We start from the raw sequence: 8,449 nt of genomic DNA, 5'->3' as shown, positions 1-8,449 counted from the left end.
GTATATATATTCAAAATTTTTGGAAAAAAATTACTGACAAGAATGTATGTTTATTATAAAATGTCAACCCTATTTTTGTTTGTTTGTTTTAATAGTATTACCTTATAACATCTACATATATATGTGTACTATGGTACAGTTTTGAAAATTGTATTCACTGTGTTGCCCAACTATCATTCACGTCTTGATTCATTCACATTATAGTGCGCATTTCAAACGCACACTATCGGTTTGAGTTCTCAAAAAAATAAATTATACTAATTTCACTCGTGAATGCGCATTTTCGTTTTTCTTATCTATATTTAGGACACGGCTGTAAGAGATTGACATGTGACTTCCATGCATGGTCATACTTACTTACTTAATTTATTAGACCAAAAACAGTCTGTTTATAAGATGTCCCAATCAGTTACATGTCACAGTTTGCATTGCACATGTACATTGGACTTTAGATTTATCTATACAATTAACATATCCATGAGTACAGACAACTTCAATAACGAGTTGAGTACATGAAAGTCCATGCAGGAAATAAAATATAAAGATATGATAAAGTAAATGCATGCAGAATTCCAGATTATAAAGCAAACTGGGTGCATACATTTATATTGCGATTGGTTTGTGCAATTTGCAGAAGTCATCCGGTTTGTAAAAATTTGGATTTGCAAAAAGGTTATCATCGGGAAAATCATGTACATTCCCAAGCACTTAATAAAATAGTCTAGCTTTAACATGTATATTCAAATAGTAGATATAAATATACACTCTCAATTGACTTCTTCTAATCACAGTCATTTATTTCATTTCAAAGGCAAATAAAAATTCAGCAACAATCTTTTGGTGACCCAGCCGTCAGCGGTATTAGGTTCACGTATTGCTTTTTTTTTTTTTAAGATAACAACTTGTTTTACAAAGTAGCTACACGTACATATGTTTGTGACATGGTGCATTCGCAAATTTATGTGACAGGGTTGAGTTATATATTTCAGTGACGGAGTACATTTAATTAGTTACATATTTCTGTGACCTTGCAAATTTACAGGTTTTTTTTACAGAGTAACTACCTATGTTTATGACAAGGTGCATTTACAAAATGATGTCAGTGACAGCGGAAAGTTGCATATTTCTGTGACATGGTAAATTTACAGTTTATCTTACCGTAACAGATGCTACATATGTTTTCCTAGATTTGTGACATATTTCTGTGTCAGGGTAAAGTTATATATTTTTTTGTCAGGGTAAAGTTATATATTTCTGTGTCAGGGTAAAGTTACATATTTTTGTGTCAGGGTAAAGTTATATATTTCTGTGTCAGGGTAAAGTTACATATTTCTGTGTCAGGGTAAAGTTACATATTTCTGTGTCAGGGTAAAGTTATATATTTCTGTGACAGTGTAAAGTTACACATTTCTGTGACAGTTTAGAGTTACATATTTCTGTGTCAGGGTAAAGTTACATATTTCTGTGTCAGAGTAAAGTTACATATTTCTGTGACCGGGTAAAGGTACACATTTCTGTGACAGGGTAAAGTTACATATTTCTGTGACAGGGTAAAGTTACATATTTCTGTGACAGCGTTAAGTTACATATTTCTGTGACAGGGTAAAGTTATATATTTTTGTGACATGGAAAGTTTCCTAGATTTGTGACATTGTTTTTTACTGTTTTTATGGAGACCTTATAATGTACTTGTCCGTGCTGAGACCTGGTCAAGTAACTGTGAAGTTTTTGATTGGTTTATCTGTGTCATTATATGTTGGTCAACGGTTGATTAGGGTCCCGGTTCATTTCTTTATTCTTTAATTTGTTTTCGCTTGTTATTCTTTATCTTTAACAATAATGGCTATTATGTAATAACTTGATAACTGTATTCTGACAGAACATTGTTCTTTTCTGTAATCAGTATATGTTTACCCAATTCTTGAAATTTTGCAGCTGTTCATTATATTTTAGTTCTCCATTATTCTCTATTCTCTATTTTGCCCATTTTACTCTATTCTTTATACCCCATCCACACCCTCTTGTATACCGTCTGTCTAAAGGTTGGATGAACGTGAGGGTGGACGATCTAGTAAACAGAAAATAACTTAAAATTGTCCACTGTTAACGAAACTTTTACCAGGAGATAAATTCTTAGAAAACAGAGGATTTGACATATCAGAAAGTGTTAAGACTTTTGTGTGCGGAAGTGAAAATTCCTGCATTTCCCAAGGGAACACGTCAATTATGTTTTTCTTAAAATAAAGCCAACAAGAAAATGAAGTGCACGTACATGACTGTTTTCGCATACAAGTTGAACTTGTAGAAAACAAATATACTATTCTACAAAAAACATTGCTAATTAACTTTCTGAATTTACATGTGTCACTGAGTTGAATCAGTTGTTCTAGGACATCCTTCTCCCGCATTCCAGACCCTCACTGAGGTGACAAAGTCTTAAGAAACTGTGGTATGAGTGCCAATGAGCAATGAGCATACATCAAACTATTGAAATTTTGTCAAATAGTTTTAAAAAAATAAATGTTTGACGTTTTTTACTAAACATTTATATAGTTTTATGTGAGTTCGTGGTGTTATGAGGGGGGGGGGGGGGGGGGGGGGGGGGGGGAAGGGGTCCTGATCCCGAAATCCCGAGCTTAAAAACATGAAATCCCGAGGTCCCGAATTTAAATAAATTCAAATCCCGACATCTCGAAATTCGAAAAAAGAATTCCCGGATCTCGGAAGGGTCAATCCCGAAATCCCGAGCTTAAAAACACCCGTTCCCGACGTTCCTAAAAAGGTCCTGCCCCCCCCCCCCCCCCCCCATCTGTTATGGTTAAGACCGATGGCTACAGAGCTGAAGGTCCCGAGTTCGATTCTCACTCGGTGTGCTAAAAATATCAGTACATCAGAAGGGTAATTTTCACCCTCTCACACACATCTCTGGTACCCAGACCGGAGTTTAAACTAGAATGGGTACTTTGGGGGCCTCGGTTGGTCAAAAGTTGTCCCCTACTTTGACCTGGAGATAAATCTTTTGATATCTCTCTGGTTTGTCTGTTTCCACCGAGTGGCCCGGTGGTTTTCTCCGAGTACTTCGGCTTCGGGTACAAGTCAAATCGACACCTATAGAAAAAGTCAAATGGGCACCAGGTTAAATCGGCATTTAAAATACTGAAAAAAAGATATATATTAACATATTCAACATGGGTGCCGAAATGACTACATCGGGTGCCGAATTGACTATACCGAGTGCCGATTTGACCAGGTGCCGATTGAACCAGGTGCCGATTTGACTAGAATTCTTCGGCTTCCTCCACCATAATAACAGACTTCCCGGTGGCCTAGCATTCACGTTGTGTTGGGGGGGGATTGATTGTCCTTGTAAAAATAATTGTCGTATAAATTTACTTTTTGACACATCTCCATTATGCCCGATCAGGGCCGTAACTAGGGTTCGAATTCAAGGGAGGCAGGGGTTTGGGGTCGCCGATTGAGGCCCCCATAAGAGGGGGGTTAGGGGCGCATCCCCCGCCGAGATTTTTCTTTCAGTAAAATGGCTTAAAAAGTCCGTTTTCCTTCGATTTTCTAATTACTTAAAGAAACATCAGTATTGCTTGAACCTGGAAGCAATTTTTATGCAAAAAGAAGCTGAGATTGCTGTTCGGGGTGAGCCAAGGCTCCGTCTTGAAGGCCGTACTTTGACCTATAATTATTTACATTAAATACATTGTGACCGCGGTTTTTTTCTCAATAAAATCAGTGGCTAAAATTGACCCGTTTTCCTTTGATTTCCTTACTTTAAGAAACAGCAGTATTGCTGTATCCTGGAAGCAAATTTTATGCAAAAAAATATCATCTGTATTTAAAGATATTTTTGTTAGAAATCAAACTGGTAAGTTAAAAAAACACATAAAGCGATATCTTAGAACGCAAGATATCTATTTTATCGAGGACCTTGAATTTCAATATTGTTGAAAGCTGAACAGACATGCATGTATTTAACTACAACCAGGGACTTTAAAAGTTTCTATACTAGTATACTTAATTAGTATAGAAAGTCCCTGCTACAACGAATCGGAGTGTTTAACTACTAAGGCATTGACCAAAATGTTCTCGTACGATCGGGAGACGTTAAAAAAAATGATCCAACAGCTGATTCAGCCGATTCACACTACATAGGGAACTTCCTCTGCTTTATTGAGCCTCTAAAGAAATGTGAATAGTGAGGGGGGGGGGGGGGTTGACCTTTATCGGGACTCCGGGATCGGGTGTTTTTAAGCTCGGGATTTCGGGATTGACCCTTTCGGGATCCGGGAATTCTTTATTCAAATTTCGGGACCTTGGGATTTCGTGTTTTTAAGCCCGGAATTTCGGGATTTCGTGTTTTTAAGCCGGGGATTTCAGAATCAGAACCCCTCCTATCCCCCCTCAATACTTTTTATTCAAAATTGTCGAAAGCAAAGTTTCATATGTGTGTTCTCGTACGAATACTGAATAACAGACGGACGGCCACACGCGGAAAAAAATAAAATAAAACAAATACTGAAACGGTTCACTATCGATAAAAAATCCGGAAAATGACATATATCACGTTAAATTGGGTTATTTATAATATAAATTCAAGTTCTTCGTGTACATATTGTCAATATTTCATTTTATTACTTCAAAAAAAATAAAATTGGTTTAGAAAATTCAGGGGGAGGCGGCAGTTGCCTCATATGTAGTTACGGCACTGCCGATAGAGAGTGTACATGGATGCCACTGTACCCTCGCAGCTTTCGAGGGGTTCTTCGGATAGCGGAGGCATTTTCCAGTACATATACATATAGCGTGACAAATTATTTATTATTTTTGGCGATCAAACAGGGGGGTCTTACGTCCTCTACCCCCCTTTTCCCATTGAATCAACCGTTTTAAATGCATTGGGTCCAATCATTGTTTCGACCTGGTCCGATTTGTCTTTCAATCTAATCCGAGTTTCTTTAAAAGTGGTCCGAGTTTTCTTGGTCCGACTTGTCCCAATCCCGATCTCCAGTGTCTCGTTTTGACAAAACTTCCGCGTTGCTGCTATCGACAAACTGCAAACAATTCTTTTTCACCAAGAAGACGTCATTTCGAGGGCTTTTAAGGGTAAGTTTTAAATATTTCTGTTATATTTGACTGATGTGAAGAAACGACATACTCATTTTAGCTCATTTTAAAAATATTTTTTACATTTTTGACACGGGTCAGCAACAGAACAGGTCGATGGAAATATTTCCGGGTTTCCATATCTCTTCTTCTTCGCATAAAGACGAAATATTCTGAACAAGTACAGAAGAAATGTTTAATTAATCATTTAACTAAGTGATTTTATTTTCTTCAAGGTAAAATTGTTTATAATGGAAACAAATTTGTAAGTTAAAAAGTGCATTTGAAAAGTGTAAGAGTTTTTAGACACCAGGCGGCGCTGATGTTTGTCACATTTTTTTTTTAGATTTTAAAAGTTTTCTTTTTTAAAAAGCTTGCCTGAACCTTCATTTATAATGCGTATAGAATCAAAATTGTGCATACAATATATAATCTTTGTATTTGAAAATAAAAAAAAAGTTAATAACTGATTATTAACATCAAGTTAGGTTCCTCATCCACAGGTATGAGACAATATTAATTAAAGTTGTTACATTATTATACATACCACCAAAAGTATACATGTAACTTAAACAAGTTATTTCAGAAAATAACAGGCATACTGTTATTGGGGTAATTCTTATAGAGTTATCTCCTCCTGTCGTGAATTGTGTTGAAATAACCCTTTATTTTACAAAGAAACAATGTATGTATGTAATAACGCATACCTGCCAACTTTCACGATTTAGGCGTGTACTACACGATTTTGACCCGTTTGTCACGATTGCACGATAGTGTTCCTGAAAAACCCTCTAAAACAAGATTTGGAGAAAATCTACACGTAAAATATTGTTGTTCCCGATTTTGAACTGTGTCTAATGGAGGACAATCGTGTTCAGCCAATCAAATTGTATGTTTCTCATGATCAAATTAATCAACCAATCAAAAACGTTTTCTCTCAAGATTACTTTAACATGCTAGATATTGAACTTGTGTTGTATTTCTCTGTTTGTTGGTCAAATTGTAAAATCGTGAACATGGCAAATGATTTTTCAACTGCAAGGAGGTTCTTACACAGAATAAGAATAAAAGCATGGCTGATTGATAAACTTCAATGATGCAGTATTACCATGAAGATAATAAAAAGTAGTTTATTCACTAATTTATTGACATTACACTTGCTGTAACAAAATTTTATTTATGTATTCAATTAAACTACCAAATCATTTAAGGTTTAATGTACTATTCATTATTTTTCACATGGACCCCCCCCCTAAATATCAACATGAGAAATCCCTTAAATGAGGGGACTACCCTTAGTCAAGGGGTCATTTTACTCTTGTAAAAAAAATAATAGAAAAATGTAAATTTATTAACTTAAAAAATGGGAAATTCTGACATTATATTAAGAACAACTTTTCTAAATGAAGGGTCAAATTATTTTGAATAATAAAGAAGATATAAGGCCAATAACATATCAAAGTTCTTGGACATGTGTTGACCATATAATACAAGATAGATCATAAGATGTATAGTTCTTTAGGAAAAGTTTCTTCAAATAATATGAATGTGTGCTCATTTGTACTTAAAAAGTGGTTTTTAATGTCCTAACATTGAGGGGGTATCCCTTGGTGTTGTTTCCAACCTGATAAAGGTCCTTCTTTGTGTATAATTTTAAATTGGAAAAATAAACTATTTAGTGCCCTTACACATGAAAATAATTCCTGGTCTTACAGCTACATGTACATGTTCATATTTATTTTCTGCTGATATAATAACTATAATTATGCAAATAAACTTTAAGAAAAAGGCATGTAAGCTCATCTTTCAAATATGACACTTTTTCTAGACCACAAAACAGCAGTGCAAAATAGCCGTCGCAAAGAATTGTAACCCTTTGAAATTGTTGTCGCGCGCTAAAACCCCATGGGCATTTTCAAAAGTTGGCAGGTATGAATAACGCCTTTCAGTCATCACAGTGGGTCTCATTGGGGTCTTACTAAGTTAGCGTGATGCAGGATTGGCCGATTTTTGGTAAACACGAGAAAGTAAAATTATTTTGCATGAAAACGGGAAACAAAAGTCGAGCGGGACACATGAAATTACTAAAAAAAATAGCAGGGAATCGGGGGAAAATCCTCATTGTATTAAGCATGATATCAAAATTTGTTGTCAAAAGTAGTGATGACTTGTTCATGTTGTTTGTATGTGTGACATCCCTTTAGTCCGACAACCATTATTCCGACAGCCCATTACTCTGACAGCCCACTATTCCAACAGCCCATTATTCCGACAGCTCTTTATTCCGACAATGCATCTGTCTTAAGTGTATGGGTAAATTTTCTCTTAAAAGACCAACTCCGTTCTCTATAATATTTGTGGTTGTCTGTTTTGATTCCGATTATTCTTCTCAGGCGGGATATTTGTCTCAGTATATTGGGGTTGGTACTTGTGCTTATTGCAACTGTTAAGTCCTTACCCTCGTCCCTCTTTCGTTTTACAGGTCTTGGTATTTTATCTGACTTTATATTTCGGAGTTTGTGTGACCACTGTTATTCTGTTCTAGGTCGCTGTTTTTTTGGTTTTTTTTCTTGATCTATCTCATTTTCACTAGATCTTCGGTTTCTCCCTTTCCCGTATCAGGGGAGTGAGGTTTCATCACTATTTACTAGAAATTACTACATTAATAATTATATCAGAGTTGGATAACACTACCCGCCCTCTTTGGTCGCAACACCTTCTACCCCTTGTATCACTCATCTGAGTTTTATTACAATTAATTTTGTCGCGGAAATTAGCGACTAATGCATGTAATGCAGCGTCAGTCAAAATGAGAACAACAAAGAGACAAGTACAAACCCAGGTCCTTAAAAATAAGATGACAAATAGGACGAAATATGTGCTCCAAAAAGATGAGCAATTCCAGATTCTACCAAGACACCAACCATGCCAACCCATGCGATTTTATGAATATCATGTTAGGGAATGTGAATCTACGAAATACAGAGACAGTACACAGCACTTCCAATAACGATCGATCAGACAAAATCTGAGAGATGACACTTAATATATGTGTAGGGGTACCGATTTTATATCCTGAGCTTATTTTAAAATCTAGAAAAACATGGCTCTTTTATAATGCTTGGGGGGAGGCAGGACTGATGAATTACAACAAAACTATTTACAAAAAACAAATATGACAGACATGAACCAACGACAACTACTAAACTACCAGCTACTGACTTGGGACAGGCACATTACAAATGTGGCGACCAGGGTTAGAAATTAGTTGAAAAGGGCTTAACTCATCAGATCGATACAAAGCACACAAACTTTTTGTGATTTAGCTGATATT

The sequence above is a fragment of the Mytilus trossulus genome, chromosome 5, assembly GCF_036588685.1.
Source record: "Mytilus trossulus isolate FHL-02 chromosome 5, PNRI_Mtr1.1.1.hap1, whole genome shotgun sequence".
Classification (NCBI taxonomy): domain Eukaryota; kingdom Metazoa; phylum Mollusca; class Bivalvia; order Mytilida; family Mytilidae; genus Mytilus; species Mytilus trossulus.
The sequence above is the reverse complement of the archived record's forward strand: the minus strand, read 5'-3'. Positions refer to the sequence as shown.